The 25,611-nt window shown below is 45.8% G+C and overlaps 2 long non-coding RNA genes across 2 annotated transcripts; one reads left to right on the forward strand and one right to left on the reverse strand.

Annotated features, from left to right (window-relative positions):
• Positions 1-966: 966 nt before the first annotated feature.
• On the forward strand, positions 967-25,124 carry LOC123353492. The gene is made up of 5 exons (XR_006574514.1): positions 967-1,041; positions 1,258-1,366; positions 6,622-6,759; positions 18,973-19,233; positions 22,146-25,124. It is a non-coding gene; the product is annotated as an uncharacterized LOC123353492 (long non-coding RNA).
• On the reverse strand, positions 3,851-11,529 carry LOC123353493. Its single transcript, XR_006574515.1, has 4 exons — positions 11,473-11,529; positions 8,071-8,162; positions 7,273-7,429; positions 3,851-5,469 (listed from the first exon to the last, which is right to left on the reverse strand). It is a non-coding gene; the product is annotated as an uncharacterized LOC123353493 (long non-coding RNA).
• Positions 25,125-25,611: the final 487 nt, after the last annotated feature.

The following is a 25,611-nucleotide window of genomic DNA, read 5'->3' on the forward strand; positions in this document are numbered from 1 at the left end:
CACAGCGCGTCCCTCAGGCAGGGGAGCGCCGGCAAGGTCCACAGCGTGCCCCTCAGGCAGGGGAGCGCCGGCAAGTGTTCACAGCGCGCCCCTCAGGCAGGGGAGCGCCGGCAAGGTCCACAGCGTGCCCCTCAGGCAGGGGAGCGCCGGCAAGTGTTCACAGCGCGCCCCTCAGGCAGGGGAGCGCCGGTAAATGTTCACAGCGCGCCCCTCAGGCAGGGGAGCACCGGTAAATGTTCACAGCGCGCCCCTCAGGCAGGGGAGCACCGGTAAATGTTCACAGCGCGCCCCTCAGGCAGGGGAGCATTGTTAAGTGTTCACAGCGCGCCCCTCAGGCAGGGGAGCGCCGGTAAATGTTCACAGCGCGCCCCTCTAGCAGGGGAACGCTGGTAAGTATCCCGGTCCACGAACCGCCGACTCGGTCGGATAGACCGCGGCAGGCAGGTCCGGCTCCGCGGGGGTTGCCGGGTCCTCTGCCTCCCCGGAGTCGGCAGCGAGGGCGGGCGGAAGCGGCACGGCGTCCGCGTCTGCCTCCGTCCGTGATGCCCCCTCCCCGGAGCAAAGGGCCCTGACCTTTGTAGTCCCTGCTCTGCCCCGCCCATAGCTGGGGACGGGGCGAACACGCCCTGGCCCCGCCTCCTCCGGCGGGGAGCGTGGCGCGACCCGGGCTGCTCCGCCGCTCCCACCGCCGGGGTCGGAGCGAACGCGCCCTGGCCCCGCCCTTTCGGGCGGCGAGCGCGGCGTCTCCGGGTCCGGCTCGGTAGGGGGCCATCCCGGCTCCCTACAGATCATTAATAGGTTTAGTTTTTATTATGTGGTGAAACTCTTTTTAAAGAGAAACTACCTTTTTGTGGGTAGGAAACAGAAAAACAATACTAATTGTGATTTATAAAATGTTTATGTTAAAACTTTTACTATATGTTGCATTCTTAACACCTTACAACATGAATTCTTATATTCTTCCTAGCTATTGAACAAAGTTTTGATCAAGATGGGAATGCTAATGGAACATCAGTTGAAGTCAGGATACAAAAAACACAGGTATGATCATCAAGTACGCATTGGGAAATCTGTTGATTTTAACAAAATCAACTAAGCTCCAGAAGACACACAATATTGTGGGGTGGGGAAAGGAAAGGGTTGGACTTTGCTGGAGCCTACATACTATTTTATACTTTGGGGGGGGGAGGGAAGGGGAAGGGCAAGTGCATTTTGTTGTAAAATAATGTACTATATACTTTTACTCCTCAAAACTAGCACTCGGTATTGTCCTGGAAGCTTGTGGAGGTCATGACAGAATACAATAAGATCCAGACTCAGTTTCGAGAACGCAGCAAAGGACGGATACAGCGACAGTTAGAAATAAGTAAGTGACCTGAATTTTCTTCTGATATAGGTGGCTGAATTAACTTTTTTAATGGTCTTTGTTTGGTTTTTTTTACATCTTTTTGTTGCTTTGGTTTATACAGAATTGAAATAATACCCCCAGTCTTCTAGTTTTATTTTCCTCTATTCCAGTTTTTACTTAGTACCACGAGACAAGGTTTTTTTCAATAAAATGGCAGTGTAGTCCTGCATACTTCTCTGTAACTGTTCCTTTGGAACTTAACTCTTTAGATGATGAACACAAATAAGCTTCACTTGTTTGTTTTATGTTACAATTTAACCAGCTATTTATATTATGTGTAACTGTCTAATAGCTTCCGATATGGAAGAACTGATCATTCTGCAGATTAAGGTTAGTTTAAACATTGATTTTGTTCTCAGTAGATACTTCTAGACATCATCATTCTTTTACTAAAGTTACCGTCATGGTTTCTGAACATAGTCAAATCAGTGGCAAAAAATCCCATTGACTTCAATGAGCCAGAATTTCACTCACTATAGTATTGCCAGATTATCACCCAGAAAGATTGTTGACCTGTGCTGTTGAATGTTCTTATGCCTCTCCTGCTTCTTAGAATTGTAGCCTGTATTGTACAGCTATACCGAAAGAAGGACAGGAGACACTTGGTATGGTTTTAATCAGGCCACAACTTTATTATTAGATGTAGGGAACAACCGGGCAGATAAGTGTACGTGCAGGAAACTTCATGTTCATTCAATAGCTACCTGGCGGGCTTGTGCCAGCCCTGCTTTTTTTCCATCCAGGTCCACCAGCCAACCCAATCCTGCGACTTTACTATTCCCCCCACTCTCAAATGAGGATTAAGGTGGCCTATAAGAAAGTGGGGTTGGCTCCTTGCCATACCAGTCATAGGCGCCCCGATTTCTCCCCCCCTCCCCCAATTCCATTCCTTTAACCAACACCTCCCTTTTAAGTCCTTTACCAAGCCATTTATCCAGTCACTGTATACCTTCCCCCTGTAGTACTAGCCCTGGACATCCACCCCCACTTACATGATGAGTTGTGACGTAATAGCCTAACACCCTTCCTTCTTCACCATAACAAAGCCCTTCCTGAACCTGCTGTGGGGAAGGTGGGGAAAACCCCCACTCCACCTAGGCCAATCTGGTGGTGAGGGAAAAATTCCTTCCCAGCCCCCCTAGAAAGAAGTGGCTAGTGTGATGCCCACAGGAGGTCCTTCCGAACCTGGTATTTTGCCACCTCAGTGGGAGGAAGGGTGAGTTGTGCTCCGCCTGGTCTGGGGAAAAGAGGCTTCCTCTGCCAGGCTTGCCCCTTTTGAATTCCCCAGCCTTTCTAGTCCCTGAGTGTGTCCGTTTTGCAAAGCTGACTCACTCCCCCTTTTGCAGTAGCTTCTAAGCCTTGCTCCCCTTCCCTCCCTGGCCCATAAAGCACTATTCCCTCTCCCCCAGCAAGCCAGACACTCCCCACTGAAAGAAGGTGGTCATTTGTGTAAAACAGAAGATACTGGATATCCTGTTTGGGGGGGTGGGGGGTGGAAGGGGCTAAAACTTGGTTTGTCTTCTCTTGAACTTTTTCCACTATTTAACAATTAGTGTAATTCATAAAACCATCCATGAATATCTCTGGAGGAAGTGAAATATCACTATTTTGGTAACACCATTTCACTACTAACTTTCCCTTCCTCACTAGTTAGGTACATCTCTTATAATCTAAGGCAGGGATTTTCAAAGAAGCCTAAGGGAATCAGATTACTGAACATGTTGTGGACATCCCCTTAAGCTTCTTTAAAAATCCCAGCATTAAATGATTCACCCACACAGAGTGTGGCTATGTTGGTAGGGATGCTGCCCAAGTCATTGTATATTTGATCTAAAAGAGCATGAATTGGATAAAACAATCTTCACTGTGTTGTATCCAAACTTATAAATTGAAATGACAGGTTCATGGGAAGTGTAAATCACATCTGAGGTTTTGTTTTGTTCTGGTTTGTTCAACTTTGTTTATCATTGCCTGGCTACAATATCGGTTGCTGTAAGTGCTTTATACAGAATGATTAAACTTGTGGGGGATCACTTCTTTCTGTTACCTTCACCTAAGTTAATGGAGGAGCAAAGTTTTCCACATTAGAAAGTTGTGAAATATGTTTCTAGCTGCTTTTTTCTCTGCATTCTTAACCAGAATCATGTCAAGTTCTAACAAAAATCAAGAACTTATTCTTCAAAGAAATTACTGAATAAACTTTTTGAGCAGAAATTAACACACACTCTGATATTTTTGGACAACATCTTAATACAGAGGTTCTTGTGGACTTCCTGCCCATCCATTCATGATTTTATAGACCATCACCTCTCTAGTTTTTGATTGTTACATTCCCTATGGCAATTGCTTATATGAAAAAGTAATATTAGGAAATTATTTAATGCATTGGTAGCAGTCTGGCTGTATTTGCCTGACCACCCACCCATTTAGCAGGAAATTAAGTCACTGGCTTTCTGGAGCACATGTATGGTGTAGCTGAACAGTCCTTACAGAGAGGAGCTTAGGAGAGGAGAAGCCAAGCCTTGAAGCATAGCTTGGGCAGGATTTTGTGGAGGTCCTTTTGTGACTAAAGCCAAATCCAGTAATGGGGTCAGGAAGTTTTGATGCACCACAACTTGTTTGGACTCTGGAGTAAGGCGGAAGAAGCCAGCACCATATGACTGGCCAGCTATTAGCAAACCACCAAAGTTTGACAAACCAGTCTGTAAATTTCTGTATCCAGGATTAGATCTTTGTGCTATGTGAAATTCCTGTTACATTCAATCTGGTAATATATAGATCTAAAAACCAAGAGTCTCTTTTGTCTGTTAAGTGCTATTTAGAACTTGAATTTCACTCTCGTTCATGATCTGTTCTTATTACCACTAAGAGCATTTATTACACTTCAACCTGCCTCTGCCACTGAATGATCATAAATGACTACCTCATCCTGCACTGAACCTGTAAAACATCTCCAGATACTATACAGAAATTGAGAATGATTGTCATTTGGTTTTGCTGCAGTATCCTAAATCATTGAAATCTTTTTCTTGTGAGTTTAACAGGCTGCCACCAATGCATTACTTCATTGTAACTTGTTGCTCTCCACTCAGTGTTTCATACTTGTATTCTTTTAAGTAAAATATTTGTTTATTAGTGATGAATGAAGAAATAATTCAAGGATGAACCAGCCAACAAATGACAATCATTTGTGGCCAAAATGTAATATGACTGGTGTAGTAATAGAAATGAAAACAATTGATGGTCTTTAAACTAAATAAATATCCCTTACGTTTCTCCCTGGCTTTTATTTGTATGTTAACTTTTAACATTTAAGATCTCTGGGAAACTTTGTACTTGTATAACCAGAAGAGATAAATATACTCAAATGATGCCAAATTAAAACTAGGCCTTGCTTGAGCACTAGCTAAGCAAGGTCTTCTGGGGGTCCTGTGTCCCGTGCAAGTTCTGCATTTCACAGGATGGTCCTGTATCCCTCTCAGGAATGGTATTCAGTGGGGGAAAGAAAAGATGAACTTCTCAACCCAGTCTTCCTTGCACCAGTGAAACCAGAGAGTGAGGAAACAATTTACTACTAGAAATCCTACCCCAAACCTCTTCTGGCAGTGGTACTGCTAAAGAGGGAAACTCAGGCCTTTGTTTTTGGGGGTGTTTTTCCTTGCCAATCTCCTTCCATTAGCTTGGGGTCCTCCTTGTTATGATGCCAACACTGATTAGGAGGTGTTGCAAAGAGCAGTGGGTCTAGAGGAACAAAACAGAGACTTGTATGTAGAATTAGAAATATATGCAGGAAGCAATATAAATAAACACAAGTTAATACATCTGAGTGGAAGGTCTGCAACCCAACTGTTCAGTGGGAGGAGCTATGTGGAAAGCAGTAAAACCAAAGAGATCTAAAGTGAATCTAGGACAGCAAATCTGATAAGCTCTCTACCATATTAAGGGAAAGAGGGAAGATCTCATGAGGCAGTGGAGAATTAAAACTCTTTGTTGCTGCTCCTTTTGTCGTTGTAGTAACAGAGTCCTTTTGTAACTGAGTTGCTGCTTTCCATTGGCTTCTCCTGCCAAGGTAATGGCACTTGATTAATTTTTTTGGCAGTTTGGCAATATCACGAATTATGGCTACTTTTATTTAAAGTTGTTTAAATTATTGTTTCTGACTAAAGTTAAGTCTTGTGTGCACTAAAGACTTAAATGAAGCCCTTGGGTTTAAGATTTGGGGCACCCTATTGTTTGTTGCCCCACCCTGACCTAGGGCTGGGGCTTACTGACTATTGTTGCTCAGCTCCTGATACAAGGACCTGAGCCCTGAACTATCATTGCTGCTCAGCCCCTGCTGTAAGGACCTGAGCCTAGAACTGCTGTGTTGCTGCCCCGCCCTGACTAAGGGCCTGGGCTTCCTGACTTTGTTAGTGCTCAGCTCCTGCTGCAAGGACCTGAGCCCCCCCTGGACTCTTGTGTGTTGCCCCGCCCTGACTAAGGGCCTGGGCTTCCTGACTTTGTTATTACTGCTCAGCTCCTAAGGTAAGGACCGGAGCCCTAAACCTAGCACTAAGTGTTTGGTGCCCCGCCCTGACTGCAGGCCTGGGCTTACAAGTGGCCCTGGGGGTTCAGCTCCTGCTGAGAGGAGCTGAGCTCAGGACTGCTGTGTCACTGACCCGCCCTGATTGAGGGCCGGGGCTTAGCGTATTGACTTTATTGGTGCTCAGCCTGCAGAAAGGATCTGAGCCCCTGGACTCTGGTGTGCTGCCCCGCCCTGAGCTAGGGTTAGGGCTTCTTGACTTTGTGTTTGCTCAGCTCCGGCTGCAAGAACCGGAGCTTAGAACTGGCTTGCTGCCCAGCCCTGACTGAGGGCTGAGGCATTGCAGTGACCGTGTGCCTTTGGTTTAGTGCCTGCCTGAGGGGCAGAACCCCGACACCTTCAGAGCCCGAGGACTGATTTGGGGCCGTGTAGTGAGGCGGCCTGGCTCCCGACGGCCCCTGAGAGGGCATGGTCCCCAACACCAGACTATTACATATGCTTTCTTCCTAGCTGGGAAAAACACCACTGATGAAGAACTGGAAGAAATGTTAAAAAGTGGTAATCCTTCTATTTTCACTTGTGATGTATGTATTCACAGCCCACTTTATGGCTATCACATATTCTATTTCTTCTATTCAGGAATACGTCAATCACATACTTATTAGTTATTTCCTATTTTCCTCCTTCAAAGATTATATCGGACTCCCAAATTACTAGACAAGCTCTGAATGAAATTGAGTCACGACACAAAGATATTATGAAACTGGAATCCAATATGCGGGCGCTACATGACATGTTTACGGACATGGCTATGTTTGTTGAGACTCAGGTAACTGAACCAATTCAAATATTGTCTTAGTAATGAAGTGCTTTGCATGTTTTGTAGTTTTCCTGTGAAAACAATACAGGACATTGACATATACTCAAATATCTAGCAATCTTGATAACTGCAACATTTTTAGATACCATTTTTTGTTTAAACACTATAATCATAACCCTGTACAAGTAAAGGCAAACTATTGAAGATTACACATCAAAGATGTTTTTTTTAAAAGGCCAGAAGGCATCATGTAGTCTGAGCTCCACGTCGACCTTCAGCTACGGGAATAGCGTAGCTGAAGTCGACGTATCTTATTTCGACTTCCCTCCCGTCCTCACGGCACAGGATCAACAGCTGCAGCTCTCTCGTCGACTCCGCTTCCACCTCTTGCCCTGGTGGAGTTCCGGAGTCGACGGGAGCACGTTCGGGGAAATCGATATATCGCGTCTAGACGAGACACGATATATCGATCCCCGATAAATTGATCGCTACCTGCAGATCCAGCGGGTAGTCTGGACATACCCTGAGTTATGCCAAGGTGACAGAAGCTGAAGACCATGTTTCCAGAGTCAGAAGCCAAGGCATCGAAGGGTTGAGCCACCAATACAGTTAAAATGATGCACCCTCGTGTTGACGCAGTTATGCTGGTATAGGAGTGCTAGTCCTGGGATAGCGATTCCTATAGGAGAAGCGGAATAAACTCTACTGGTATAAAGATGCAGAACTGCATCCACGCTAGGGGTGGTACTGGGGACTACAGTGCTAACAAGTCACACCCCTCACTGACCTAACTGCCCCAGTACAAGATCTGTACACAGACCAGGCCTTAGGGTCACATGTTACTTATACAATTTGGTGTGCGCTATATAGCCCCCCTCCCCCGTCCCCCGAGAGCTTCTGACTCAAAAGCAACATCAGCCTGTTTCTAGTCGTGGAGGAAAGTCCTCTAGGACACCGAGCTTTGAGGAAGTGACACTAGTTCAGTAACATTCACTTTGGGCAGGGAGCAGCTTTGCTGGCATCCTCCACCCTCCTTTGCTTCCTCATTCCATGGGATTGTTGGCTCCCAGCTACAGGACATGTTCTGCTCATGAAAGCAGTGTGCCTTGAGCAAGTACCTTAGTAACTAGAAATAAAGGGGTTTCTTCCCTTCAGAGACCAGACAGCAAATGTCCTAGAGATGAGTACAAGACACGAGTACAGTAAGACCCAGGGCTGACCCAGTGCAGCTGGGCTCTTGTGATAACTTGATGTTTCGGAAGCTGGTCACCACCCTTCCCCACCTCCCAGACAGAACAGTTTAGTGCCCCCACCCCGTACCATTTCTCCAGGAGAGACCCTTCGGAGTCCACGCTGCTGTGGTGCTCATGGCCTGCATTGGCTGGTTTCTATCCCGGCCTGTCTCACCAACACTGATCAATGAGATGAAAATGGAGAGGAGTTAGTACACATACACCAGGGTGAGCAGCCAGCATGGCCCATGTCAGGCTGCCCGATATCCATAGGACATGCCTGCATCTCAGGACCTGCCTCCATAAGCCCCACCCCACATGCAGCTAGATGAGACTTGTCAGCATGTCCCCACCTTAGTCCAGGTTACCCAGCTCTGAAAGCAGCTCTAAATAGGACCCCCATGGCATCCCCTGGGATCTGCCACTGTCATGTGCTTGATGGGCCTTAGGGATTCTATGCTGTTCCATGCCAGCGAGCACTGGATTGTTCCCCACAACACCCCTGGTAACAGGTAAGTCTTGTCCCCAGGGCAGGGGCAATGCCTTGGTTGTAAGCTTCCCAGGGCAGCTCACACGTGAGCTTGGACCTTCAGCCCAGGTGAACGATGGCCCCCTCCCACCTTGGCAAACAGCAGCTGTTCAGGCACCTGCATGGATTTTACTCCTGGCCAGGAGGGTTTGTGCAGAATGTGCCCACAGTGGCTGGACCACGAGCTCTCTGGGGCATGAACAGTCTGGCTTGTTTGCCCACCCCCTAGCACAGCGGGGTCCTGCTCCCCATTTGAGGTCCCCAGGTGCTACCACCACTCAGACCCTGCTTAGAAAGCACATTTGCATTAACTGGGTTAAGTTGGCATTTCCTGCTGCCATGGGGTACCAGCCATGTGTTAAACAGGAGAAGGAGTGAGACATGTTACACTCACAAACAAGGATTTCAGAGTGAAGCAGCCAACAGCTGACTGCTCCTGCATAGCCAGTCTTGCCTTGGAACTGAGCCTGCGTTCCCTTAGGGAACGTTTCACTTCCAGTAAGACACCCCGCCCCCCCGCCGCATCTCTGGTGTTCAGCTGTTTGTCCCCCAAAGCTACCATGTGGCTGCGTACCCATGCAATCTGCAGCCCTTAGTCAGGCTGTACAGGTGTAATGTGAGCAGAAGCAGGCCCATTACAGCCCTGGGCACTGCAGGGGTGTGTCTAGGGAAGTTCCGTTAGATTTCTGGCCGCCCAACTAGAACAGCAGCATCCAAGAGTGACTATTGCAGGAGTGCACGGAACTGTTGGAGGGGCAAGAGCCCAGCTGGCCAGATGGTGAGGCCAGCCCCAAGTCTTAAACACAAACCAGCCTAAGAGTCAGGCCCCAAAACCCCATGACATCTTAGGAGTTGGTTTAGTTTTGCCTGCTGGTTACAGAGCACATAGGCTTACACAGTCCATGTTTTCAACCTTTCCTCTCAACCAGGGGAGGGCACATCTAGACACGTGTTTGAAATCATTCTTAGCTTCCCAGCTGCTGGGGCTTTACAAAAAAAGCCACCAAGGATCATGAGACTTGCAATAAGTTACCAGTGCCATAGCTCTTGACACTAGCACGGCTACCCCTCTGATAGTAGAGCTGGGACATTCACACCAGTGGGGGACCCGGCCTGATCTGTGGCCCTCTTTTCCCAAAGGGGTGCAAAGTGGCTGCTAGAAGAGGAGAGTTAGCTCTTATCTTTGACTTGTGCTTAAGGTGCGATTTGCCTTGAAGCCAAGAACAAAAGGAGAAGTGGCAGCAGGCTCATCTGCATCTGAGGAGGAAAAGCCTAGTGTGAGTGCACAATGAAAGGCTTCTGGACAGGTTTGAACACACCACCACTCTACACTCTCAGATCACATGAACAGGAGACCATTGGCCCTGCTCTCTCCCCAGCCTGCTTACTTGGAACAGATCCTGTTCCAGAGTTCTCCTGAGCTGTGCTTTAGAAGGAAGATGCAACTCCATGCTCTGGGTGTCCTAATCCTCTTAACTGCTAGAAGCTGGGAGTGGACCACTTGGAAGTTGACCTGTTCTGTGCACTCCCTCTGAAGCAGCTGGTGCTGGCCACTGTCAGAAGACCAGACACTGGACTAGACTGACCATTGGTCTGACCCAGTATGGCCATTCTTATGGGTGCCCACTATGCTAGACCTGATCCTGCTGCCCTCCTGAGTTATAAGGGGCATGGGCATGCAGAGGAATCACAATGCCAGGGGTGCTAGCTGGTCTGTTGGAAAAGGTTCTCTCTTGGGATTTGGGAGCGTTGCCAACACCTGTACGGTACATGCTCAGGCCCTCGGTAACAATCCAGAGAGGTTTTATTACCTGCACAACAGTTAAGCTTGCTATTGACAGGCGGGGGCCTGGCACAGAGAGTTGGAGCAGGATATAGACTTGTTTGCAAGAGACTTTTCCTGACCACAATGCTGACAACTCATGAGATGTTTGCAGTGTTGGTGTAGCAGTGCCTGTCCCAGGATATGAGAGAGACAGGGTAGGGGAGGCCATATCTTTTATTGGATCAAAGCCAGTTGGCGAGAGACACAAGCTTTGGAACCATGAAGAGCTCATTTCAGGGCTGGGAAAGGTACTCAGAGCATCACAGTTAAACACAAGGTGGAACAAATTGTTTAGAATATGTGCTAACTACTGATAGGAAGGGACCATTCAAGGTGAAGTGACTTGTTAACCCCCCCCCCCCCGCCTCCACTTCCCCAGCAGCTGCTTTTCCCCTATGATTGGAGGGGAGGGGGAGGAGAGTGTTAGTGGGTTACAGATTGTTGTAACAAGCCATAAATAGAGGGACCATTAAGAGGCTCTTGTCATGGGTCTACCCTCACTTGAAACTGGGGGGTTTCAAAGTGAGGACCCGCATGCCACCATGTCAAAGGTCTCACCCCCACTTGGAACTGTTGGGCTCCAATGTGGGGACCTGACTTGGTTTCCCTCTAAACTAAAATCCTAGTTTAGATCTAGTAAGCTGCCACCACTCAATCAGGAAATGTGGATTGAGACACAGTCCTTCCCCAAAATCCTAGGGGATTCCAAGAGCCCCAAATCCATGGAGTTCTTACACCCAGGAGAAACAAACCATTCCCCCTGCTTCCTCCCCCCTCCCTTTTCCTAAGAGAGAGATACCTGATTCAAACTGCTTGAATCAAACCCAGGAGGAACTGTCTCTTCCCCCCTCACCTTCCCCTGAATTTCCACAGAAGAAGGAATTAACCAAGTCCAAAGAAAAGAAAAGAATTTATTAAGAGAACAAAAAGAAAATACAGAATCTCTATGAGCCCAAGCTGGACACTCATAGGGTATAACCTTATCAATCTCTGGAGAGAATCTCCTCTCCCCCTTTCTTTCTCAGTGAAAGCAAAGTAACAGCAAACAGGAATAAAGAATTTTCTTTAGCAAACACACAATTGCAAATATAGAAATCAAATCATAAGACTAATTTGCCTTTCTAATTAATACTCACTATTAATTAGTAGAAACTACTCCAGGAGAACTTGGAGACATGACTGGTCTCTTTTAGATTCAAAAGAGTTCTGAGACAAACAAAGAAAACACAGACAAAAGCTTCCCTCCACAGAGATTTGAAAAAATCTTATCTCTGATTGGTCCTTCGGTCAGGTGGTCATCAGGTACTGTATGTTAACCCTTTCCAGGGAAAAGAGACCTTAACCCTTAACTATCTGTTTATGACAGCTCTCAAAAGGTGAGTGGATCCCTATTATAGGGCCCAAAAGGAAAGCTCCATGGTTTTAAGACATTTCTCATTTGTGTGGAATAATAAAGTTCAGGGTTGGCTCTAGGATCTCACTGCTCATTGCTGTAGCTCAGCTAACACTGCTGCAGAGCACTCTGTGTGTCTGTGCCTGTGTGGTGAAAACCTGGCCCCCTGTAAACACACTCAGGGTCAACCTATGATGCAGCTCTTATAAAATGCAGCCAATTAACACCACAGTGACCATGGGTGTAAAGCTGTGGCCTCTTTTTGAGGGTCTGCTATTGCCCAAGATCTAAGTCAAGCTGAGGCAGTGTTTGGGTGATGATGTGCTAACTTATGAACCGCTTGATGCCTGCACAGTATTTGTCATGGCTTTGCCACACATAATGTTGTTCTGTTGTTGATCTTAATTTGTTCTGTTGTTGGAGTCATTAGGCATATCCCTAGATAACTCAGGAGGGTAGAAAACCACAGTATTAATGAAGCTTTTCTGTACCAGGCCTGAATGGACCAAAGTTATTTTATGCTTGTCCAAAGTGCTTCCATATTAAACTCTAATTGAACTCCCAGGCTAGTATTGAGAATGGAATGTGTAACAGCTTCTTATCAGTGTAAGACACCAGAAGATAGGGCCCCTTTTTACTATCTCCTGTTTAGTTTAGAAAGAGGGGAGGGGAGGCGAGGCAAGGTAATAAATTCAGAAGTAAACCAAGCTAACAGCCTTGAAAAGTTACGAGATGAATTGTCTGCTGTCAAGGATGATTTAATTGTTAACTATACACTGTATAGGAGTGGGGAGGAGACTAGTGGGGGGTAATGAGGATGCCTTGTTGAAATCATGTATAAGAAGACACACACAGCTTGTATCTGTGTGTGCAGGATTTGAGATGGTAAATATCTCCCTGGCACCTTACTTGAGCTCAAATAAACTTTTTCTGCATTCTCCACCCTGGTGTGATAATTAGTGCGACGCACACCGGGCAACGAACCACTGTTTGCTGCCTCAGGCCTTTTTGGGCCGGCAACAGTCTTGGCGTCCCTGGGTGGGCTCGAGGCAAAATTATGCCTTGCCCGGACTCCTCCAATGGCCGGTGGACGACAGTCACAGCCGATGCCCAGCGCGCACCGGTGCTTTTACCGGGGGCCTCGGCAGAGACGCGTCAGGCTGACCTTGGAGGACACAACGGTGCAACGCGCTCAGATAGTGGAGAAGCAGCTGCGGGCGACGGTGAGGAACCGGTCCTGTGGAAAAGGTAGGAACAGTTCAGTGCTGTTAACCTTTTGTTTGCCTGTTAAGACCTGGGGACGCCCAGTGTCTTCCCATAGGTATGGGGCAGGGATGGAGTACAGGCAGGGCATGGTGTATGCCCCCAGAATGCATTCTAGCAAATTGGAAAGTGTTTGGTTTGGATCCAATGATTAAGGGTAAACTAAAAAGGTTCTGTACAGTTGACTGGCCTCAATATCAACTAGAGAGCCAGGAAAGGTGGCCACCAGAAGGATCACTTAATTACAACATGATCCTTCAATTACTTTTGTTTTGTTAGCAAATGGGTAGCTTTTGAAACTGTTTGTATAAAGAGCTCTTGTAAAAATCCCCCACCATATGCCCCAGAGCTGCACTGGGAGGAGGATTGTCCGTGGGAATAATGGTCTTGGTGTGTGTGTGTGTGTGTGTGTGTGTATACCAGTGTGAGTGTCTGTTACTGGAAGACGCCTAGATTAACCTGTGAAGCAAATGCTAATGATCAGGAGTAGTCTAACGCAAGCCCAGTAACTAGTGGATCTTTAGGAGATCCGACCCACGGTGGGCTGACTCAGCCTGGCATCGTCCGGCGAGGAAGCTGCCTGGGTCTAGGAATGTGTGAACCTATCTTCCCTCCCCCCCCCTTCCTTTCCGTGTGGGCTACTGACAGTCTGATCATCTCATTGAATGCAATTAGAGTATACGGCGCTGTGTCTCCCAGAGACTAGCCGACGCTCTTTGCTGAAGGGAGATGTAGAAGAGTCAGTCATCCTCGTTAATCTCTCCTGTGTGAGTGTCCTGTAGGGAGAGATTCTTAGTTTATGAGCCGCTAGCGCGGACAGGGCCCCCTCTCTGTGTGTGTAAGTGGAAAATGGGGGAAGGGACAGTCTAAACGTTCTACCTCACCCCCTAAGGGTACCCCAGCATAGTACATGTACGTACATTATGGTCCTGAAACCTGCAGGTATTTAGAGAATTGGAATCTTTACACGCGTGAAAATCCATCTAAACAATGTCCATTAGAAGGTACCTTCAATCTAGATAAGATCATATATCTCAGAGGAGCTTTTAATTACCAAAGGAAAAGCCTCTGACACGGTGTGAGCAATTCGTCTAGGAATGGGTTAATTTGAAACTCTGCTAAGCCCAGAGATAAAGAGAGAGCTGCTCTGTGTATTAGGTCAGACTATGTTAAGTACAAAGAAAAATTGCTTTTAGCCCCAGCTGGCTGTGGGAAAATATAGACAGAGGTAAATTAAAGGTAATATAAGTTACAGAACTGAGATTGCATTTGCAAAGCTTAACTGTTCAGTGAGATTTAACAGTCTTTGCAATCCCAGAGCTGGTATGGCTTGGTGACCTGAACTGGAATCTCTGAAAGAGACACTGCAGGAGATTCCAGGGTGTAAAAGAACAGCTCTCCCAAGAGTGGAAGCATGTTGGAAATACTGGACAAGCTATATACAGAATAATCTCCCGTCCACCTATTCCCCTTCACTGAATGTTATATACAGACGTGGTCAGTCTGGATATGTGTGAGTATTAAAGTGGCTTAAGGCTTGGGGAAGCTTTGGGGTTTGGTTATATGGTGTGTTTTATCCTCCCCCAACGTCCTGCAGTAGATAAATTGGTAACAGATTTGTCACAGTTTGGTGAGTAATTGAGAATGGGGGAGCCCTATAGAATTTACACCATCTATTTGTTTTACCTTTGTTATGTTGTGTTTCTTTTGTTTGGAACTGTTGGTGTTATATGTTGAGGATTGCATGATTAAAGGTGAGCCTACTCTCAGCTGCAGTAAGTCTGAGAACTAGAAAGGGGTTCTACCCCCAGTTGCAGCAGGACTGGGCAATAGAGTAGTTGGAGAAAAAGAACAAATATGTACTTGATAACTAGAATTGAGCAATTAAGAGCATAGATCATGACCCAGACAGCAACTCAAACCTGCGCTCAGGGTAAGTTGCAGGCTTTGAGACAGGATTTTCAGTTAGAAAAGGAAGCCCTGGCTAAGCAAGTACCAGTCCTTCAGGGACTTGCCAAAATTTAACTATTTGTGCTCAGCATACACCGTAATAGTAGTGTGTTTGCTACAAGGGGAGATTAAATAATTAAACACCAGTGGGCCATGTGTTTTGCCCAGGTGGCAAGCCTCACAAGGGAAGACTTAGGTAGTCTTGTGAGTTAAAATGTTTTAGGGAAAAAAGACCAGAAGGGTGGGGGCTAGTTGAGAAGCCAACCCCCCCTTAGTTAAAACTGGCAGTGGAGCAAATTGATGTCTAGGGAAAGAACGGTTCAGCTAGAAAAGAAGGATCGGGCCCAGGCAGGCAGGCAACAGACGGAGAGATTGGAAAACAAGTTGGAAACTTTTGAGGGTCTAGTGGAAGAAAGGAGTAAATAGGTATAAACATGGGGATTTCAAATATCCAGGAGGATACTTGTCATAGTGATTTAAGTTGAGAAAAGTGGTTGTTGGAGAAAACGAGTGAGTGATTTAAGGCAGTGTGAAAAGTTAACTCCGTAGTTGCTGGAGGGAACAGCAGTTGAACTTTGTAAAAATGCTAAAGAGAAAAATTCTTGGTGTCTTTGAAATGTTTGTAAATAAATTCAGGCAAAGAAATTATTAGATTGCAATCATTTGGTTATGACCCATTTAGTTGAATTATCTAAAAAATGTTTATATAGTGCTATGTAATTGAAATCTTATTAGGTTCTAAAGGCACTATAAGTGTTGATGTTTTCTTTCAGTGTTTAAAAGCAGGAGTTAAAAGTACAAAGCAAGTCAGGAAGCATCTGTATTGATGCAAGTTATCTAACTGATAAAGTAGAAGTCACTGAGACCTAAGCTGCCTATGAAACATATATATAAAAATATGGGGTAATTCCCCTGTTTTGCCTGAAATCAACGAAGGTATTTGTATATTTTCAGTGATGATTGACTACCCAGAAAAGGTAGACCCCTGTTTTTGTCTTTCAGATAATCAGAGAAAACTGATGCTAGCTGAACAGCATTCAACATACCATGCCTTTGATGGCACAGTAAAAATTATGTTTTGTTTTATGTTCTGTCTTGTGGTGTCTGTCTGGTGGCCAAAATTGTTTTGTTTATGGGATGGTCTGGATTGGAATACAGATACTTGTTTTGTTCAACTTGGAATACAAAGTGCTTGGATAAATTGGGAAAAATGTGATATACTAAAGTCTAATACATCTCCTTAAATAAGAGAGAGAAACTTTATTGGCCAAATCTTTTAATTGAAAATTGTTAATAAAACTTGCATACTAATAGTTTTTGGAAGCAAGGACATGGAAAGTTAACCCACTCCCCATATTATATTTGGATCCTTCTGGCTATCTCAGATTTCTAGCCAGAGGGCTGGGGATGGTGGGAAACTATTGGACTAGAGGCTCTATGAAATAAACTCATCAAAGTGGGTGTGCTTGTCCTAGCTTGTTGTCCTAAAGCTTTGACGAAAGTTATTTTAGTAAAAGGATAGATGTGACAAACTTTAAATAATAAGACTAATGTACTGTATAAAGGCAATGTATATGTGTTCATTGTTAGAAAAAGATGTATAAGTGAAGGCTAAGTTTCCTTTGTAGGTTAAAAGAAGCCAAACAGGAAAAAGGAAGAAGAACGAGTTAACTGAGGAAAAATAGCTAACATGCTGAGTTTAAAGATAGGGCATTAGCCCCATTTCAGGACACTGCTCTCAACTAAGACTTAGCTAACAACCAAGACAAGGGGGGGGGGCTTAAATGTTCCCACACAGCTGTAAAGTCTGCAAATCGCTGACAGGCACTAATGAAATGTGTTAGGTTTCTTTTTTACAGGTACAGACGCACTACACAAGGACCCTAGGAGTCCTGCCACCCTTGGAACCAGGAAACTGGATTAATGTAAAGCTCCACCAGCGAAAGACTGTTTTGGCTCTATGCTGGAAAGACCCTTATTAAGTCCTGGTGACCACCAACAGCGTTGTGCAGTGTCAGAATCCAGGATTTCCTGACCAAAAAGGACATTAAGGACTGACCCTGGTGTAGAAACCAAGAATTATACACTGGCAGGAGGAAATTTGTGGGACCCCTGTTTGAGACTGTGGTATTGATTAGTTTTTGGGGTTTATTCTACAGGCTGCGTCCTGTGGTTTGGATAAATCCTCCAGCATGTATTGCTCACAAGGGGCTGCCATTAGATTAGCACAACAGAAAGCCTGGGTTGTTTCCTCTGCAAGAGGAGGGAATTGACCAGATCTCTGTGGACTCAGGCCAATAATATAGCAACCATTTGAAATATTTTTAAAAAAGCTGGGAACATGATAAGAAATTGGGCCAACTAGAAGGGGCCACTAGCCTTATTTTTAGAGCTCAGCTATCCCAAGGACAGGCTGGAGTTGGTGGCTTACATGTCATTTCCACCCTCAGTTCTATGACCCAGAAGTTGCTGACAGAGATGGTATTGAGAATCACTGAGACTGGGAAGGTATTGCAGTGGGATCTGGTATATTTAGATGGATCTTGAGCACCAGACTTGGCCCACTGCCCTTACAGACTATCAGGAACCATCTGATCTGTGGTCAGGGGGTTGACATACTTGGACACTTTCTGGATGGAAGTATGGACATTCACAATGCTCCTTCCAGGCATGAGGACCGGTTAGGGTGGGTGTGGGCTTCCACATACCGAATCCTACCGGGTCCATAGGGAGGATGGATGTGGAACTGAATACCCCAGCTCCCTAGAGTTTAATTGTTTTTTGTCTTCAAAGTATGAGAAAACTCAGCCAAATGTTTGTTGAGTATTCTCAAAGGGGGGGATTGTTGGAGTCATTAGGCATATCCCTAGATAACTCAGGAGGGTAGAAAACCACAGTATTAATGAAGCTTTTCTGTACCAGGCCTGAATGGATCAAAGTTATTTTATGCTTGTCCAAAGTGCTTCCATATTAAACTCTAATTGAACTCCCAGGCTAGTATTGAGAATGGAATGTGTAACAGCTTCTTATCAGTGTAAGACACCAGAAGATAGGGCCCCTTTTTACTATCTCCTGTTTAGTTTAGAAAGAGGGGAGGGGAGGCGAGGCAAGGTAATAAATTCAGAAGTAAACCAAGCTAACAGCCTTGAAAAGTTACGAGATGAATTGTCTGCTGTCAAGGATGATTTAATTGTTAACTATACACTGTATAGGAGTGGGGAGGAGACTAGTGGGGGGTAATGAGGATGCCTTGTTGAAATCATGTATAAGAAGACACACACAGCTTGTATCTGTGTGTGCAGGATTTGAGATGGTAAATATCTCCCTGGCACCTTACTTGAGCTCAAATAAACTTTTTCTGCATTCTCCACCCTGGTGTGATAATTAGTGCGACGCACACCGGGCAACGAACCACTGTTTGCTGCCTCAGGCCTTTTTGGGCCGGCAACACTGTGGCATTACATAGTTCGTGGTGTTACTTGTCACATGCACAAACACTCTTCCTATCACTGGTCCATCCGTAGTGGACCTATATGTGGATGCCTTGCCCTGATGTTAACAGCTGCAATGGACAAGCATTACTACAATTACCTGTGCTCCTACACGATGCTGCATTTTTGAAAGGCCCGATTTTATGGAGCCTGGTGTAGACACTGAGGGGTGCATAACACCAGCACAGAGACAGGCAAACTCTCTGTGCTGACCAAGCCCTTAGTTTCTTGCAGAGTGGCCTCCTGTTAATGTACTAAAAATTAAGTAGGCCTCAACTGTGTGCTGCTGTATACTTTCCATCTTGTGCAATTATACAAGTCCCCAGTTTACACAATGATATGGAACAGGGGCTTAGTTACATCAGACCCTGAATCAGGGAGAAAGTTCCTTAAATATGTAGCCTTATATTAGTTATATGCTGGTACCTGGTCAAAGGGGGCTTTTTTGCTTGCTTTATTATTCTCTTGTCTGTTTGTTGTGCTGTTAATATGTGTTAATTAATGGCAGTTAAGGACCATCTTGTTCTGTGTTTGTACAGGTCCTAGCACAATGGGAATCTGGTCTGTGACTGGGACTATGAGGCAGTACTGCAATACAAATAATCACATGCTGATCTACAGAAATACTTTTGTACCCTGGCCATCCCCATTGGTTTAAGAGATTAGTCACTGAAAATGGAAGTATGTGAACTTGACATCTGCAGTTTAACTCAGTCCCATTGTCTCCTGCACTGAGTGTTCTTTCTGCTCAGTACACGCTGTCTGAATGCACAGGAGAACCGTGCTGGATGGTGACAAAGGTAAGTGGTGTTTCTTCTCCTTCTCGCTTTTCTCTTTACAGATCAGGCTGCAAGTAAGACCTGTGATGCATGACCATCTCTGGCTGCCACTCAGATGGACAGCCCTGAGGCTGTGTCCAGGACACCTTTTATACGCTTGCCCAGGAAACCCCTTAAAAAAGACAGCCCCTGCTTGGGGCTTGGGAAACCCCTTAGAAAAGACAGCCCCTGCTTGGGAAACCCCTTAGGAAAACTGGTTCTGACTGGAACTTGTTTACAACTTCCAGGAGAACTGTTCAGTGTAAGGGCAGAGGGGCCCAGTGCTATGAACTAATGTCTGCAGCCCTTAGTTAAGCAGAATAAAAGTCAGGAGGAATTTACCTGAATGAGGATTGAAGGGTCTGTCCTGCATTCCATGCACCCCTTGGTATCCTCAAAACTTGCTCTGGCTGCAGTTGGCATTTTGTTGTGTCAGAGCACAGCCTGAGCCCAGAGAGAGAGCTGCAGTATGTGGCTTTGTGAAGAAAAAGGAGAGTGAGCCACAGTAGTAATAAATCTCTGAGGGCTGGTCTTGTGTTGGGGGTGGCATGCACTGGACAATGTCTACTGAGGTGATCATGAAATGCCATATTTCATCAGAGAAGCTATTAATTTAAATCCCAAATCTAACCTCACTGGGGCAAGATGTTGACTGATGTTACAGATAGAGATTGGCTGCTGCACATCACAGAAGGGCTAATAACTATTTTGTGGTGCCCAGATGGACGTTTTAGAGTGTTTACAATGAGGGGTCTCAATCTTTTTCTTTTGAAGCCTCCCGCCCCCAACATGCTATAGAAACTCCATGACCCAGGGAGGGAGGGCCCTCCAGGATTCAGATGGGGGGGGGCCCTCTGGGCTTCAGCTACGGGCAGGATTCTGCCCTATGGGGCTGGGACTGGGGGGCTCAGGAGCTCCACAGGATGTGGGGGGGCTCAAGACTTGCCCCGCAGAGCAGGGGGATTGGGGTCCAGTGGGCCGTGGGCCCGCAGTTGAGAACGGCTGATTTACAACACAGCACTACAATAATGAGAGTGAGCGATTACTCCAAAGAGAGAGACAGTTTGTTTGAACATGGGTGTAACTAGCTGCAATTTACATATAAAACAATGTAGATTACAACAGTGCTCCAGGAGCTACACTGGCATGGGAGGCAGCTATACTGCCATCACCAGCCATATACCTGCGGTGATTCCCTTAGACAGGAGGAATTCTCTAACATCAAGCTGCAGCTGGTTTAAGTTCACTGAGTGCTAGTTACATGGTGCAAAATGAACTTGGTGGGCCAGAGAATACAGCCCTCTGAGCTCACAAGCCACAACTCTGAGTAGCTGTCTATTAACATTTATTAAAGAGACAAGGTGGGTGAGATCATCGCTTTTATTGGACCAACTTGGAAGTGGGAAGTTGGAAGCAACTTGAAAGTTAGTCAAATAAAAAAAAATTCCTTACACACCTTATCTTTCTAATCTCCTGGGACCAACTCGGCTATGACAACACTGCATATTAACATGTATGTCCTGCACTTTCCTTGCATGTAGGATGGTGAATTATACCAACAAACTGAGACATGAGGAAGTGGACCAAGCAGTAGAGATGACTGTAAATGTCTGAAGTGATATCACACCACTACATTTTGTGACAGTAGACAATGGCAATGCTAATACCATGATTACATTTGCTTCTAAAAGCTGCCTGGTTTCTTTGGTGGTGCTTCCTTAAAGAGCATTTCCAAAAGACATTTTGAAGTGCTAAGGAAAGTAAACAACATGAATTTCAATGCTGCCTATCTTCTCATATCAAGTCAGGTGGCTACTCCTATTGATGTGCAGTATCTGGCCCCTATCCTTCCTATCTGGTGACTATTACAAGCCAGTGTAAGCTGAGCTGCCTTAAGGCTGCTCTACTTTATGGCAGCCCAGGGGATCGGGAGAATATAAAGGTGGTGTACAGATACTTTTCTCCTTTCCTGTCACGTCCTGCACAGAGTGCAGCTGAGCAGAAAGCACAGATTGGAGACTGAGTATAAGGCCTCATTCGGCACTCAGATACACATGTTAAACTTCCATTGAATGCAATGGGAATACCATGGTTGTAACTGAGGGCAGAATTTAGGCTTTAAAAGGAATTACTACTCAAAAGATTTCAGGATTGGGGCCATAGTGTAAATCAACCCTGTAAGGAAGATACCAGTCTCTTCATAAAATTGATTACTTTAATAGGAATCATTTAAATTAGTTAAGAAAAATCTGGGAACTCACACAGAAACAGTGTTTAATATTTAGAAATACATGTGTGCAGGACAGATGTGAAAGAAATATTCACAATGTTGAAATTGGATGGCCCAGATCGTTACTTCCTTGTATGTCCCCTTTGAGCCACTGCATTGGCTCAGAGGGCAAAAAGGGAACTAAATATTGCTTTAAAGTGGCAGCTGAAGATTCCCCTGTAAGTACTAGGAGGCATCCTGGGGCAGGCTAAGGACCAGGAGGGGGCATGGCAAAGGTATGAGAGGTGGGACTGGAGCATGATGTGCTCTTGCAATCTTGGCCAGCAGCATCTTGGGAGTAGCTACCTGGCACAGAAAGTTAGAACTTGGCCCCAGGCAGTTTAAGAGATTGCCTGGGTCAGTAGAAAGGTGGCTTGAACCTACCTGTGAGCCTCTGTTTCCCCAGAACATGAAGCAGAGCTCTGGACAATCTGGGGGTCTAGCTCTGAGTTGTTGACCTAACACATGCCTGTGTGGTTTGAAACATTAGCAACAAAGAGAAGTTAAGTGAGATGGAAAGTTTGAGGACCATGTTTTTATCTTTGCTCAGATTATGGTAGTTTGAAGTTGAGTTGATTATTTGGTTCCCTCAACTGTCAGCTAAAACCTTTATGTACTTTGCCAGAGCCTGGAGACTTTTTCCCCATTTGATGGGTTTTGTGGTGAGCTGGGTCATGTATATGGACCTGGAGAAGAAAGAGGAGGTGTCATTCATTTGGATGAAGAGGAATTTTGGACAATGGATTATGTCTGGAAAGGCAGGTGTTCTGTTTCACTGATCAGCTCTCTCCCCAAAGTGCAGGGAAGCAACAAGCATTAGCTTCAGACTCTTGCGGCAACTTTATTCACAGTGAATTTCATTGCATATGTCCCGCTTGCTGATGCCACCATGGCAATAGGTAACACATGAATACAAGCCAAGTTTGATTTAAAAAAAAAATTGCCTCAGGTTAGGCTGTTGTGTTCATATCTAGGTCCCCAAATAAATGGCTTGACTTGTACTAGCACTGAGTGCTAAGAAATTCCCAATAGGTACTCATTTTTAAAAACAATATTGAACAAAGTCCACTGGGAATGTGAAGCAGTTTTGCTATATAGAAAGAGTAGCAAGCTCCAGCAAACAGGCTGCTTTCAATTATCTTTGCACTATACCCATTATTGGAGCATGACTTTAGTCTAAGTCTAACTTTTCTATGTTGCAGCTGTGCGGGTATTGTATTTCCACTAACCCCACCTCCCAGGCACCTGGGAGATGCAAGGGGCTAATCATCTGTATTGTAAAGTTTGAGCTGAGTTTTTGGGGGAGAAAAACCCAGAGCTGGCGTTGCTGGGCAAAGTAATGTAAAACCTACCATCGCTCATTTCTCTCTCTCTTCCTCTCTCTCTCTGAAGGAGGAATCATTTTCATTCGCCTCTAAATGTCACAGAGTTGAGAAGCTTTGACCCAGCTGTTAAACTTATTGGCCCACCCCGACCATTTCACCAGTAGCTGCTTTTTTCTCCCTTTTCCTTTCTCTGCTAGAACTTTTCAATCCTAAATTCTCACAGAGGTGGTGAAGGACTCCATTTTTCCTCTCTGTTTCCATGATTTCTAAAACATGCATTCTTGGAACAAAATGGCCTCTTCCATGTTGTGCTGGGACTTCTGGGGGTGATGCTGCATTTTGATGTGTAGAGGGCGATGGGGGAGCTCTTAGAGGGGTCACACGACCCTCTTCTGTATGGGTCATCTCGCCCAGAGCTCCCTTCCCCCCCGATTGGTCAAATCCACTCTTGGGAAGGTCCTCAGTCGCTGAAGCCCATCCTGATTGGCAGAGGGCTATGGAGGCATTCTTAGAGGAGTCATGTGACCCTCTTTCGGCCTGATCACTCCACCCCGGAACACCCCCAGATTGGTCAGATCTCCTCTCAGGGTGGTCCTATGGGTGTGTGTGTGTGTGTGTGTGTCATCCTGATTGGCAGAGGGCGGTCGGAGGAGTTCTTAGAGGGGTCACATGACACCCTTTACTTCTGTGTCCGTCTTGACCCTGAAAATAGTATCCCTGGGTCAGAGATGTCAGGTTGGAACTGGCCAACTCACTGGGTAGAATGTGCATCTAGGGCTGCATTTGGTGAAGAGAACCCCCACTTGCTGCAGTGCAGTGGGAATCCACATGAAGTTTCCTTAGGATCATTTTCCTAGCCAACAAAGGAGGAATTGTGAGCTGTGTCAGGTCAGCTAGTCAAGTGGGAAGGAGCTGGTACAGTCCAGAAAGTGAATCAGTCCTGTCTGGGAAATCAGACCCATGTTGATAAACAGTGTGATTGGAGGTTTTTCCCTGGGAGACTGAGTATTCAGTTAATCTCTTTCCTGCTTAGCCAGCATGAACGCAGAGCTATAAATAGAAATGCAAAGGAGTGAAGTGATCTACCTGCGAAATACATGGATTCCAGTGATAGCCCTGGTTGGGGAGAGCTCTTTCTGGGGCCAGTGATACCATCTTCTAGAGTCTGTGCTGGCTGGAGGGGATTATGGATAACAAGGACCACTGCCATTGTCCAGACAGGTGCTCAGACACCATGATGATACATGCAGTGTAAACCCCAGACAGGCAGATTAAATAGACAGAAATTGTGGCTCACATGCTGCCAACCACTCGTTCTTTGCCCTTGCAGAGTGTGTTCCTCAGTTATCAGCATCCTTTCAGCCTAAGGTTGTCTAATGTTTGCCTAGATTAAGAAAGAAGTTGAGGTCCCATGCTAATACTAACCTTGTTTCCCAATCTAGACAAACCTAAAACTAGAACAGGTGGAGTTACACTTATTGGAATCTGTCATGTCACGGGGTATTGTGGTGATAGCAACGCAGCCTGGGGAAAGCTTGTAAATACCCTAGGCAGACCAGCAGGTTCAGAATATGCATAGGCCCCAGCAAACCCTGTCTCTCTCCATTGCTCCCTGCAGTGAACACAGCCAGTCAGACTCCTGTGGCAGGTTTCTTCTCCAGCCCTTCAGGGAGGGCGCAGTGCTCTCAGAGAGTATTTGCAGTGACACAGGCAGTCTTTCCAAAACAAGGTAACAATTTATTAGTTTATTGGCCTAAAGAATCTGAAAGTCTTTAGGTTAACAAAGAAAAGCCAAGGTTAAGATAGAGTTCAGCCTGGCCAACCCTAGGCCTGGGCTCCCTAGTGCTAAGTGTGTGTGTCTCTCCAAAGGCCAACTCTTAACCCCCCCACCTTCCACCTTTCCTCTTCGTTCTCTAGCTGGAGCCTTTGTTCCGAGTACCTGTAGGAAGGTGGGGGAAAACTCCTTGTTGTTGGTTGCTAGATGGGAACATCCCACCCACTGTGGTTCCCATTGTCTTTCCAGATGCTCCATTGATACGGGGCGGTTTCAGCCAATGCTTAACTACCTCTACCACCCCAGACAGATGTGTGACACAACGCCGCACGTCCCCTCCTGCCTCAAGAGCACATTTTTAATCCTTTATGTTCCATGCATAGCAATTCAAAGCACAGAGGGAAAATGAGGCATGCGTAAGAATCATAAACATATTACCAAAATTCCCACTTTGTCATATTTACAACCTCAGGGAGGCAAACCGAGACCGTGAGGGGAGAGCCTACACCTCACTGGGCTGATACAGGGGATGGATTCAGTCCTTCTCTTGTTTTTTGCCTTCAGACAGTTCATTGTTTGGCCAATTTAGCCCAGGTGCTTCTTTCTGGAAAAACCTAGAGATATTTTACTTTTCCTTGTATTAAGCTTATTTTTCACTCTGGGCCAGAAACTGCATGCAACTCCAAGGGGGGAGATTATCACAGCTCCTCCAAGAAGCAAAAATATTGGGGGCATTTAAGGTGAATCACTCAGTTTGTCAACACCTCCAAAGAGGTGCCACCCCAGGGGCGGTTGTATATACTGGCTTGAACTGGGTTTCCCAGAAACCAATGGACAAAGAAAAAGGGTTTTATATAAAAAAGCTGGGTTTAAACTGACTCAGGGCTGTCTTCTGCCCAGGAGGGGCCTCAACCCTTGCGGAAAGTTTGGAAAGACTTTGGCCTATTAGGGCTCCATAAGACTAATTGGTGATTTCTGGTGTGTTTCGAGTG

The sequence above is a fragment of the Mauremys mutica genome, chromosome 20 (genome assembly GCF_020497125.1).
Source record: "Mauremys mutica isolate MM-2020 ecotype Southern chromosome 20, ASM2049712v1, whole genome shotgun sequence".
NCBI lineage: Eukaryota > Metazoa > Chordata > Testudines > Geoemydidae > Mauremys > Mauremys mutica.